Raw genomic sequence first — 14,422 nt, 5'->3', positions numbered from 1 at the left:
CCAAACTTGGCCATATTTATCAATGAAGTATCTAGTTTTTATCTGTTGACCCCGCCGCCTGCCCACAAACATGGCCGACATGGCTAAAAATAGAACATGGGGCAAAAATGCATTTTTAGCTCACCTGGCCCGAAGGGCCAAGTGAGCTTTTCTCATCACTTGGCGTCCGTCGTCCGTCGTCGTCCGTCGTCGTCCGTCGTCGTCCGGCGTCGTCCGTCGTCCGGCTTCGTCCGTCGTCCGGCGGCGTCCGGCGTCGTTCGTCGTCCGGCGGCGTCCGGCGTCGTCCGTCGTCGTCGTCAACTTTTTACATTTTGAACTTCTTCTAGAGAACCACTGAATGGAATGAAACCAAACATGGCATGAATGTTTCTTATGAGGTGCTGACCAAGTGTTGTTAATTTGTAGCGGATCCATCATCCAAGATGGCCGCAAACAGGGGACTTAGTTTAACATAGGACCCTACGGGAAATACATACAAATGTCTTCTTTTAGAGAACCACTTAATGGAATGAAACCAAACATGGCATGACTGTTCCTTATGAGGTGCTGACCAAGTGTTGTTACTTTGAAGCCGATCCATAATCCAAGATGGCCGCCAGCGGGGGACTTAGTTAAACATGGTACCCTATAGGAAATACATACAAATGTCTTCTTTTAGAGAACCACTGAATGGAATGTAACCAAACATGGCATGAATGTTCCTTATGAGGTGCTGACCAAGTGTTGTTATTATGAAGCCGATCCATAATCCAAGATGGCCGCCAGCAGGGGACTTAGTTTAACATTGGACCCTATGGGAAATACATACAAATGTCTTCTTTTAGAGAACCACTGAATGGAATGAAACCAAACATGGCATGAATGTTTCTTATGAGGTGCTGACCGAGTGTTGTTACTTTGATTCCGATCCATAATCCAAGATGGCCGCCATCAAAGCTTAATTTAACATGGGACCTTATGAGAAATACATACAAATGTTTTCTTTTAGAGAACCACTGAATGGAATGAAACTAAACATGGCATGAATGTTCCTTATGCGGTGCTGACCGAGTGTTGTTACTTTGAAGCTGATCCATAATCCAAGATGGCCGCCAGCGGTGGACTTAGTTTAACATGGGACCCTATGGGAAATACATACAAACGTCTTCTTTTAGAGAACAACTGAATGGAATGAAACCAAACATGGCATGAATGTTCCTTATGAGGTGCTGACCAAGTGTTGTTACTTTGAAGCCGATCCATAATCCAAGATGGCCGCCAGCGGGGGACTTAGTTTAACAAAGGACCCTAAGGGAAATACATACAATGCCTTCTTTTAGAGAACCACTAAATGGAATGAAACCAAACATGACATGAATGTGCCTTATGAGGTGCTGACCAAGTGTTGTTACTTTTAAGCTGATCCATCATTCAAGATGGCCGCCAGCAGGGGACTTAGTTTAACATGGGACCCTATTGGAAATACATACAAATGTCTTCTTTTAGAGAACCACTGAATGCAATGAAACCAAACATGGCATGAATGTTCCTTATGAGGTGCTGACCAAGTGTTGTTACTATGAAGCCGATCAATAATCTAAGATGGCCGCCAGCGAAGGACTTAGTTTAACATAGGACCCTATGAGAAATACATACAAATGTTTTCTTTTAGAGAACCGTTGAATGGAATGAAACCAAACATGGCATGCATGTTCCTTTTGAGGTGCTGACCAAGTGTTGTTACTTTGAAGCTGATCCTTCATCCACGAAGGCCGCCAGATGGGGACAATGTTTAACAAAGGACCCTATGGAGAATACATACAAATGTCTTCTTTTATAGAACAACATACTGAATGGATTGAAACCAAACATGGCATGAATGTTCCTTATGAGGGGATGACTAAGTTTTGTTACTTTGTAGCGGATCAATCATCCAAGATGGCCGCCAGCGGGGGACTTAGTTTAACATTGGACCCTATGGGAAATACATACAAATGTCTTCTTTTAGAGAACCACTGAATGGAATGAAACCAAACATGGCATGAATGTTTCTTACGAGGTGCTGACCAAGTGTTGTTACTTTGAAGCTGATCCATTATCCAAGATGGCCGCCAGCCGTGGACTTAGTTTAACATAGGACCCTATGAGAAATGCATACAAATGTCTTCTTTTAGAGAACCACTGAATGGAATGTAACCAAACATGGTATGAATGTACCTTATGAGGTGCTGACCGAGTGTTGTTACTTTGAAGACGATCCATAATCCAAGATGTCCGCCAGCGGGGGACTTAGTTTAACATGGGACCCTATGGGAAATACATACAAATGTCTTCTTTTAGAGAACCACTGAATGGAATGAAACCAAACATGGCATGAATGTTCCTTATGAGGTGGTGACCAAGTGTTGTTACTATGAAGTCAATCCATAATCCAAGATGGCCACCAGCAGGGGAACTTAGTTTAACAAAGGACCCTAAGGGAAATACATACAAATGTCTTCTTTTAGAGAACCACTGATTGGAATGAAACCAAACATGGCATGAATGTTCTTTATGAGGTGCTGACCAAGTGTTGTTACTATGAAGCCGATTCATAATCTAAGATGGCCGCCAGCGGAGGACTTAGTTTAACATAGGACCCTATGAGAAATACATACAGATGTTTTCTTTTAGAGAACCATTGAATGGAATGAAACCAAACAAGGCATGCATGTTCCTTTTGAGGTGCTGACTAAGTGTTGTTACTTTGAAGCTGATCCTTCATCCACGATGGCCGCCAGATGGGGACAATGTTTAACAAAGGACCCTATGGACAATACATACAAATGTCTTCTTTTAGAGAACCACATACTGAATGGATTGAAACCAAACATGGCATGAATGTTCTTTATGAGGTGCTGACTAATTTTTGTTACTTTGAAGCTGATCCTTCATCCATGATGGCCGCCAATGGGGGGACTTCCTTTAACTTAAGATCCTATGGGAAATACATACAAATGCTTCTTCTAGAGGTGCACTGAATGGAATGAAACTAAAACATGGCATAAATGTTTCTTATGAGGTGCTGATGAAGTGTTGCCACTTTGTTGCCGATTTACTGTTCAAGATGGCCACCAGGATTTTTTATCAAATTACAGGACCAATATTAAACCAAATTTGGCCTCACTCATTATTAGGGTATCTGTTATGCTTTTAATCTATTTTTTTACATGATTTCCAAAACCAAAGTAGAATCAGGTGAGCGACACAGGCTCTTGAGAGCCTCTAGTTGTTGTTTATTATCTTGAAGACCGCTATAGACAGAGAAAATATGACGAGGCAAAAATGTTCAAAATTGTGAGATCTACAAAATCATGAAATCAAAACTGTCAGACGACATTTTATAGGAGTTATTGCTCTTAAACGACGAATTTAAATATTTTTTTTGCATGTTTGCCTATTATCTCGAAAGTTATAATAAATAGAAAGAATCTTTAAACATAAATGATCAGCAAGACAAGATCTACAAATACGTCAGTTTGAACGAAATCATTAGTCGACTTCTAATTGAAGTTATTTAATGATGATTTTTCCCATTTTTTGCATTTTTTGCCTATTATGTTGAAAACAGTAATAGTTAGATAAAAACTTTAAATAACAAAAATGATCTGCAAGACAAGATCTACCGTAATTAGAGTTATTGCCCTTTAATTATAATTTTTCCAGTATTTTTTTTTTTTTGCATTCTTTGCCCACTATCTTGAAAACTTTAATAGATAAAAAGAAAGTTTAAAAAAAGAAAAATGATCAGCAGGATAAGATCTACAAATACGTCAACATGACTGAAAATGTCAGCCAACTCTAAATAGAGTTATTCCCCTTTAATGATGGATTATGTTTTTACTCAAAAGTGGCCATTGTTGAAGATATAGGTGAGCGACACAGGCTCTTTGTGGCATCAAGTTATTATTATTATTATTGGATATGAATTTTTCTCTGTGACATTGTGACTCTGGAAACCAGCAAAATAAAAAGCAATTGCTTTTCCTTAATTGTTTTCTGGTAAAACGATAGTAATTTTTCAAGTAATTTAGATACTCTATGTTGAAATCAAACTATTGAAAATTTACATTTTGGGTTTTGGTGACCTGTACTTTTGTGATTGAATCCATTCAAGTCCAGCTCTTCTATCAATGCATTTAGAGATATCATAAGACAACATTCGACCACCTGCTTCCTGAATGGTTGTATTTTCTCGACTTCCATGAATGATAGTGCTGCTATCAATATAGTGTTTAAAACAAGAAATGTAGTAATGATTTCTGTCCTTTCTACACAACACAATTTCTCTCTCCTCGTCGTATGAAATCTTGTGTAAAATATAATGTGTTGGAATTCGCACTACTAATTTTAACTTATCTTCCCATAAGTCGAGTTTTAAAATCTTTTCTTCAACAAATGAACGCTTGTTTTACATTTATAAATTATCCTACACGTATATACATGAGTTAGAGGCAACAGGTAGTTTACAGATATTCAGATGAGAAGATACAAATCAAGGTAAGAAAAAAGCAACGACCGTGTATAGTCATGTATCTGTGAATGACTTGAATGCTCATATTTCTCTGAGTAAAATGTCATTAGTTCAACTGGAATTGAAAGCCACAAATTATTAGACATATGAAGATCAATTAAAACCATAGAAAAGTACTTTTTATTCGTCATTGGATTTGATTACAGGATTTCACCACGAGAAAGTAGATAATAATACTTATTCAGTAACTGTGTTGTTCATATAATATACATGTTTTATTACTTTTTAAAATTTGTGAACTTAATTTGCTACAGTCATGGGTTTGTATCGTGCTAGTTTCACTTTCGATTTAAGATTTAAATGCTGTGATTTAAAAGACTGTTACAAAATACCCTATTATTGTTTTAGTTGATAAACTGAGTATTATAAAGACAAAATATGATTACAAAAAACAAGTGGAACAAAGATTTAATTTCTCCTCAGGAACAAATGACCTTTGGTGTTTTTTTTGGTTTTTTTTTATCAATATAAGGAACTTATATGATTGTCGTATACATCATGCATTATACAATTGTCGTATGCATGTCGTATGCCTGTCGTCTTCAAAACATTCGGTCTCGAGAGACATATATATTAACATTTTCATTGTAATACTTTTTCTCGAATTCTGTTTAAACTTAAACCGGTTCCGACCAGATTAATAAACTTGATAAAAAACTAGTTGATTGCATATATTTTGTTTCGTAAATTTTCCAACCATATCCATTCTATGGAAGCGTATAATAGTCACGAGTAGTTGAGTTGACTCGGTTTTTCCCGTTAGATCAGTAGAGATACAGATTATATCACACTACCACGCTAATTACAATATTTATCTCATTCGATAGTTAAATTTGAACCTTTTTGAATGCTTGGTAAACCACGCATTTTAAAGTTTGAATACTGAACTATTTCGAGTGGATAAATATCATAATCAACGAGGTTTTATAGTAGAATCTATATTTATGCTATACATACCAATGTATACAAAAATCATTATTTGTTGGTTTTCTCGAATAGTTGTAACCATTGTGTTTGTGCATATGTGTGCTTGTGACATTTTGACACCTCACATCATCGATGCAACTCTGTTTCTGTAAAAGTTTTTTTTTAACTATAGTGCGCCTTAACCGAAGACAAAGTTCCTATTCAATATATATTTCCGGTATTTTTTATAAAACACTATTCAGAAAAGAATTGTGTTATGAATTGTTTTTAATTATTGTCATTTATTGATTTGGTATGGATTTAGTACGTTAAATGGGAATCGATTTGAGGAAGAATATTTCTACTTTTAAGAAAATGAATTGATAAAACATATTTGTCGTACCTCTTTATGGATGAAGTAAATGTTAATGCTGACAGATATTATCAGGAAAATAGTTAAGATTACAAGAGTATATAAGCAGAATGAACTCTCTTCTTTGAAACGTTTTAAGTTATCAAATCCACTTTGAATAGGTTTCGTCATTTTTTCCATTCCACCAGGCAGGAGAGCTATATGAATGTTTTCGTCTCCTTCCGATTTCGTTTCTTTTTCTTCAGTTTCTGTCAATTTTAGAATATTGTGTTGACTGTGAAAAACTATTACATGTAGTATTTACGTTCTTGTTCATGTTATAGTTGTATTAACTATTTTTACAAGTGAAAATTTCCTATGACATATCAAAGCTAAAATTTCCAAATATTCACGTGTTGTACGCCGAATTATCCCTGTGATTTATGTGTTGTTATTTTTTTCTTTCAGGTATAAATTAATACATGTCAAATATTGAATAAACTTTTATACGATAATTTATGATACCGACAAAAAAAACCGGTTACAGTTATATACTTTGTGTGTAAACAAAATAAACATAGGGTATACGTCATTTATACCCTAAACGTAGCTACATATATTACAGAAAAGCATGCAAAGGGCAGAAGAAGGTCTTAAACAAAAGACAGTAATTTATTTTGTCTTGTCGTTTCTCATTTTCCTACTAAAATATCTACACTTAAGCATACGTAGCTTATTTTTAAACAGTCCGTAAAGAACATACTATTTGCGTTTTTTTTCTATTTCATTAAATTTTTAAATCCTGATTCTTGTTGTTTAGAACCCAAAAATAGACTGCTTAAAGTGTGTATTTTATATTTAAGCTTATAATTTTATGTACATTCCGAGGACAGATATATTTTGCAAGAGTTAAACCTTTAATTTAGCTCAATTTTTTTTTCATGTTGAAGTTTTATATGCAGTAACATTTTACAACTTGCCTTTCTTATTATGTTTTGTTGGGGGAGGGAATCCTGAATGAAATTTGATTGTTATTATGTACACTTTGTAAAATGAAGACTAGCTGGTAGGCATTTGCCACCTATAACAATAAACAATAAACATGAAAGATAAAAACAATGATAATAAAAAAATAGGCATCACAGCTAACTGCACTTACAAACATCAGTACGTCTAACAAAAATAATTAACATTGAAAAACATTGCAAGGCAATTTATATACAAGATAGTATAAGTATATACAGTGAAAAAATTGTTGAGTTAAATAATTCTTTTGGTTGGTAACCATTGTCTTTTTTTTATCAAATGTTATAACATTACAACATGTACAAATAAAGAAAAGGCAAATATGCCCTCATAACATGGATCTTAACACAATAAAGGTATTTTTATTATTACATATGCATTGTTCTATCATCGGTTCACTGTTCACTGTTCACTAGCAAAATAAAGAGCAGTTGAATATTCTTGATTTGTCAAACGATATGAAACACACAATTTTTCAAGATGTTAAATACTTTATGTTAAAATCAATCAATTGCAAATTTAAATTTTGGGTTTTGTTGACTTGTACTTTTGTGGTTGAATCCATTCAAGTACAGCTCTTTAATCAATGCACTTAGTAGATATGTCATAAGTCAACATTCGACCATCTGCTTCCTGAATGGTCGTATTTTCTCCACTTTTATGATTGACAGTGCAGTTATCGTAATAAGTTTTGTTACAATAAATGTAAAAATGATTTCTGTCCTTTCTACACAACACAATTTCTCTCTCATCATCGTATGACATTTTATGTAAAATAAAACTAGTTGGAAGTCGCAATTCTATTTTTAACCCATCTTTCCACAATTCCAGATTCAAAATCCTTCCTGTATGAAATAATAAGAAATAAAAAAAAAGAATTAATACTCTACAATTCGTCCGTGGATTTTATTACAGCAAGTAGAAAATAGTACTTATGCAGTATCTGTGTTGTTGTCATCATATTTTCGTGTTTTATTATTTTGTAAGAATTTTAGTTAGATTGAACCTCTTTGAATAAAATTAAATGTATGCAGAACAATTTTGCAATTGTGCTATTTTCACTTCCGATTTAATAACTTAAAATAATTACATTTAAAATACGTACTTATTTATTGTTTTGGTTAATAAATTAAATATTTTTAATAAATAATAAATCAATGATCTCGGTTCCTTGTAGGAAAAAAATGTCTACTATATGTCGTTTAGTTAGTTTTGTCATTGTCTCATTGACGTTTAACTCACATTTCCTTTTAAGTCATAATCTAGGATATTTTTATTTTGTGTGATCTATATTAGTCCCGTTGATGGTCTTATACATATTTCACACATTTGGAACCACATGATTTGCTCCTTGATATTATGAAACGTCTGTATCTTTATGCATATTAACTTCTTTTTAGTGTGTCATGCTATACATTCCTAACTTACCGATGTTTGTAATAACATTGTTTGTTGATTTTCTTGAACAGTTGTTACCATCGTGTTCATTGAACATTTGTGGGCTAGTTATATTTTGACAGCTTTCATCATAAATGCAACTTTGTTTCTGTAAAAGTGTTTAAGATATACTGCAGTTGAATGGAAGACAAAGTTTATATCGAATATATTTTCTTGGGTCTTTGATTCAAAACTATTGGGGAAAAGTGTATTACAATGCCTTGTTACAATTAATATCATTCATTGACTGTAAATTAATTTTTGTATGGCTTTTTTTAAATTAAAACAATAAATTGTCGAACGACTTTAGAAAAGAATGTTTCTACTTTTAAGAAAATGAATTATCACAAATTTGTCTTACCTGTTTATAGCTGAAGTGAATGTTTAAGCAGACAGATATTATAAGTAATATAGATAAAGATACAACAATACGAAAGCAGCCTGGGTTATCTTCTTTGAAATGTTTTTAATCAGCAATTCTCTTTTGAATTTGACCTATTAAAGTTTCTTCCGTGTTTTCCATTTGACCAGACAGAGGGGATGCTTCACTGGTTTCATCTCTTGTTAATTTTGTTTCTTCTGCTTCAGTTTCTGTCATTTTGAGAATATTGTGTTCACATTATGACTGTAAAAATCTACAAGTATTTACCATGTTTTCATTCATCTTATAGTTTCTTATAATGTGATTCCCATTAATTATTTTAAATCATAGTGATTGGAAATTCCCTTGTCGATTATAGATATAAAATTTCCGAAGGTATTTAAATCCTTTTGTGTTACCAAAATGAAATGTAGATAAATATCAATGAGACAGCAATAATAACCAAAAGACCAAAAGTTACTATAATAGATAGTTATTTCATTCATTAGGTCATTTATTTACAGACAACTTATGGAGTACATTATTAATGTATACGTTTTTGTTAACTTCTATTTTAAGTGGAATTTCTTATTTCTAACTCTGACCGTTTATTACGAAATAAAACGTCCCTGAGATGTGTATTTAATCAATTTTTTATTTTAAGATATATTGATGTTTAAAATTGATCAAAATATTTTATCATGTTGCAGTTGTACACACAGTATCAGATTTACACTTTTTTCTTTTTTTTTTTTAAATTTTGTTGATAAAAAATGTTTATCGGAATTTAGAGGTAAACCGTTAATCAAGTTCTAAAAATCTCCCCGAGTCTGCAAAGCTGTAGATCAATTTAAATGATATTTCCAAAAATAATGGAGACAAACAGCTAGACACCGACAATTTATTTTTTGGGTTGATTGGTTTTATTCAAAATAAACTCTTTAATTTTATCTTGTTGAAAAATATAGTTTGTTTCAGAAGGGAAGTGAAAAAAATAGTTTGTTTCCATCAAAACATAAATTCAACATTGAGCTTTCAAAATCATGGAAAGAGTTCCATATGGCATCCTCACAGAAGAAACTGTAATAGGCTACTGTTTTCATTAAGTATGGTGGGGGTACCATATGGAACTCATTCCAAACTTATTTCTTGTTTCTGTATGGTATTGCATATCCTTTTTGGCCTTTTTAAAGTCGAAATAAATTGTTTGTTCCGAGGAAAAGTACTATGCCCCTATAAAAATATAAGTTCCCTATACGGTCACGGTTCCAGACGTGGGCCAGCTACACTTACATTCCGGTGGGTTTAATATAATTTATAGATAGTCGTGGCATAAACAGATCATTACGAGAAAACTAACCGTTTGAATAGTATGAATTCTTATTCACATGAAATGAGATGAAATGCGTCGGTAAGAAAAGCAACTCCTGCTATATCAGCTATACATACATCATCAGATTCAGATTCAGATTCAAAGATAATGCAAAGTAACATAAAAAGTAAAATCACAAAAATACTGAACTCCGAGGAAAATTCAATCGGAAAGTCCCTAATCACATGGCAAAATCAGATGACAAAACACATCAAACGAATGGACAACAACTGTCATATTCCTGACTTGGTACAGGCATTTTCAAATGTAGAAAATGGTGGATTGAACCTGGTTTTATAGCGCTAAACCTCTCACTTGTACGACAGTCTTATCAAATTCCGTTATATTTACAACGATGCGTGAACAAAACAGACATTATAAATAAAATAGTCAAAATATGGGTACAGCAGTCATCACTGTGTTACAATATCAAAACAAACAATTATTTACAAAAAAAGCACAAAAGCATCTATCAAATTAAAAACCACATTCATTGCTTCGCGTGTCTGACGTCAGAAAATGTAAACGTCACATAAGAAAAAAGTTTGTCATTCAATGTTTATTCAAAACAATTTTATAATTTCACATGGGGAATGTTGGTATACAGGGTTAAAAAATCAAAAGTTATGTTAGAATTAATTTCAGAAATAGTCACAGACAAAAACATGACACTTCCTGTAACAATATAACAAGATCAGATGAATAATAATTGATAACTGGATCTATTACAGAATAATAATAGGTCATGTCTAAATAAAGTAGATTCTACAAAAACATTATAACAAATAACCTTTATTCCCTTTAATGGAACAAAGACTGTTGTGGTTTTATTTTATGTTTTTTCCTGTATAGTATTATTTTTTTTTCTAATTTCAATATAACATGTACAATATTTTAGTTTTTTTAATAAAGGTAATCTGTCACTAAAGGTATATTTTATTACATTGTAAGCGTACACAAATATACTGAACTAGCTTTCGAATATATGCCATGAAACATTAAAAAATGCTGGATGTTTTGCAAAAACAACAACTTTAAAAATATATATTTATATTTGTAAAATGGAAGACCAGCGATGAATAACGGAAAAAATGTATTATTACAATAGAAAATTAGTTTAATTTTGTCGTTTAAAATAGTTTTTTAAAACCCTAAATTTTGTATTTCTTTTAGTTTAGCATAGCTTTTTTGGAATTGTGCATCGGAAAAATCGATTGTACCAATCTAATTAGTAAAATTTAATTTGCCCGAATTTTTATGAATTCTATGAGCAATGAAAGTTTTTCATTTTCTTCGATATTGTTCTTAAAGATATACGGTGGAATTGTAACACCATTCCAAATTATCCTAAAAATAAGCGGGAGCGATAGGCGAATGAAAAAACTTTATTAGGAAAAAGATGACAAGATTCAGATGTAGGATCGTGTCAATTAGACAAAAAGATAACACCCAAAAAAATATTCAAAAAACACAAATCGATTGATTTCCAGAAGCTCATTGGCATTGATGTTCTCGTTTTTCTTTTGGCATCCGGAGGACATGCGTGTGAAGATATACACTAACTAAACATTTAAAAAACAAGTTGTCAATATATAATTTCAGTAGAAACAGTCCATGCACATAAACGTATGGTATTGTTCATTGTCAGGTTTAGGCGGCATTAGTGATCATTTGATATGTACAGTGCAACTTTTTGTTAAATAATTTGACCCATGTGTAGTTTTATTCTCAATGTTATAAACTTTTCTGAATGCACGCCTTTGATTTTCATGCTTTTTCCTAGACATCCATAGAAGCCATTTTAACTTGCATACGGTAATCACAAAATCCAATAAGTGAAGAAATATTTAGAAAAAAAAAACCAAATATAAAACGTTATTATCTTCAATAAACTAATCGGAAAACCTATTTTATTGTAGAATTCTATATCGCAATTCTTTTGTCCAAAGAGAGACAACTGGTATCCAGCTGAAGTAGGATCAATTGAATTCCAGAAACACTAATATCGAACTTTGAACATTCTTCATTACACTCAGAAGATTCACAATCTGTTACGTAATCTCTATTACAATATAATTTATAATGGTGTTTGTTTTCTACTGCTGAACATATCTTTGTTACATTGTTTGTGATCATGTTTCCACGCTTTGCTTACAAGGATTTCTCAACTCTCCGTTTTACTCTCTGTTTTAAAGACCTTTTGTGATCCCATGGCTTCATCGTAATGATACGAACAAAATATTGGAATATGAAATTTCATCATCCGGTGTAATAATTTCTAGAACAGAATATAGGACGGAATGTTGTCATGTCGAGGCAATACTGACAGTTTTAGCAATTGTCCCGATCAATGTGGATACATTTATCCCTCATGTCCATGATAATTGATGATATGGCATCTACTATGCCAGGTACGCACTTAAGGATTACCTTTGGGCAGGTGTTAATTAGAATGCAATATTTACTATATCAATGTTATTAAAGCTGTAATAAACCTTTATTCAATAACAAAAAAAGTCACACTTAATTATAGTAAACAACGATACAATATGCACACTACAACTCGCGTGTTTGTTTACAACCGTAAGTATTAAATGCATGATGGCGTCAAAATCTCGCATGACCTCTCTGTCAATTTTACAAACTTTTCAAAAAGTTTTTGTCAAGCCGAAACAGTATTCAAAACAGTGTATTTCTCTCAACTGCACCAATAAAGTTAAGCATATGGCCTCTGTATGACTCCCTACTTCCAAATTCAGGGCTGATTGTAGACACTCTTGAATTGAAGAATGACGCCTATATGGCTTCCAAACCCCTGCAGGACCAAACTGATTCCGCTCTACCAGTAAAGTGTTACTTGATCTCTTTTGTCGAGACCTACGTTTACCCTCAAGGGTTATTATTCTAACTTGGCTTGGTGTAAATAATCCTTTACCTTCATACTAGGTGTCTATTCCTGCATCACTCACTTGGTCCCAAATCTATGGCGCTTTGTCTTCTTGTTTGTTTCGGTGTAAGAGAGGACCCTAAGTAGAGGCTGGTCGTAGCCATCTGTGACCCTTATGTCTAGTATCCATTCATGTGCCAGTACCATCACGATAGGCTGAACAAACTCCTAAATATTGGACAAATACACTACAATTTGAATAACATTCGCTAGTTTCTGTAGAAAACCACTGTATATTGAATAAAGATATATATATTGTGTGCACATGAAAAATGGAAAAATAAGTTCATGGTTCGATTGTGCGAGTATAATTGTTATTGTAAAAAAAAAGTTTTTACTATATATAGTGCCTCACAAGATATTGTGAGATAGACGACCACGGCCTTGAAATGATCAAATTGACTTTTAATATGCAAAAATAGGCAGATCGGTCATTACTCGCGGCTTTCATTTAAATTAAATTGGAAAGATGACAACTTGATAAGATGGAACAATGCTATTTTCTGTTAAGACACACACGTTTGTTACCTTGCGTAGAGGTGCGTAAAATGTATGTCAAAGTTTTCATTCAAACTATAACTTTTCAGAGAATGAATACAAATGATCTGCAAGGTTTATCAAATGTCTGAAGAATGCGCTTTTACAATATTGTAAAAATTCTCTATATTAGGAAAATTTGGAAAACAGGTAAGTTCTGGCAAATCGAAACTTGTATACCTTTTGTTTTATGATAAAAATAACATGAACTCGTACAGTGTACATTTTGACGTCAATTAATATTACTGAACACGTGTGTGTGTTTAAAAAAATTGTTTTCATATATACAGAATATAATTATATTTTTAAAACATTAGAATTAGGAATTCCATCAAAGTTAAATTATGACTTATTAAGTATAAGGGTCCGGATGGGGATCTTCATTTCTGTATTCATTAATTTTTATGCCATTTTTCTATATTCTTTATTTATTTTAAAGTTTAAGAACATTGTTTTTTTTATCATATTTAAAAAAAAATATTGAGAAAATTTGTTCTACTTGATAATTTAGTATGAAATGAGGAATTAGAAACTAAAGACAAATCATAACAATAATAGTTAATTCACAAACAAGAGTAATTTTCATAATTAAAAAAAATAATTTAACTTCAGAACTAGGGTTGCCATCCCTGTTTTATAAACAATTATCATTAAATAATAAATTTCACGACTTAAAACACCAAGAATAACTTTAAGCACGTGAACAGGACATGGTTAAGCAATAATAACTTCCCCCAATCGAATTGCACAAAATTCAATAACAATGACCAGACCATTTCAAAATAAATCATAGGGGTAAATCGGGTAGGGAGAAAATGACAGATTTTCCAATACTTTGTTTTGTAAATACTACAAGATACTCATCGCCTAAATTTTTTGTTTGAATTTCGAAACCTATTTGTCTGTATTGGCAACGTGTTTCGATCTTTCAT

The 14,422-nt window shown here is 32.7% G+C and overlaps 1 long non-coding RNA gene across 1 annotated transcript; it reads right to left on the bottom strand.

Moving 5' to 3' along the window:
• Positions 1–6,300: 6,300 nt before the first annotated feature.
• On the bottom strand, positions 6,301–8,942 carry LOC127729653 (uncharacterized). The gene is made up of 3 exons (XR_007994751.1): positions 8,635–8,942; positions 8,265–8,382; positions 6,301–7,681 (listed from the first exon to the last, which is right to left on the bottom strand). It is a non-coding gene; the product is annotated as an uncharacterized LOC127729653 (long non-coding RNA).
• Between the last annotated feature and the right edge of the window lie 5,480 nt (positions 8,943–14,422).

This window comes from Mytilus californianus, unplaced genomic scaffold (genome assembly GCF_021869535.1).
Source record: "Mytilus californianus isolate M0D057914Y unplaced genomic scaffold, xbMytCali1.0.p SCAF_2, whole genome shotgun sequence".
Taxonomy (NCBI): domain Eukaryota; kingdom Metazoa; phylum Mollusca; class Bivalvia; order Mytilida; family Mytilidae; genus Mytilus; species Mytilus californianus.
Note: the sequence above shows the minus strand (reverse complement) of the source record. Positions and strands in the feature narration are given on the sequence as shown.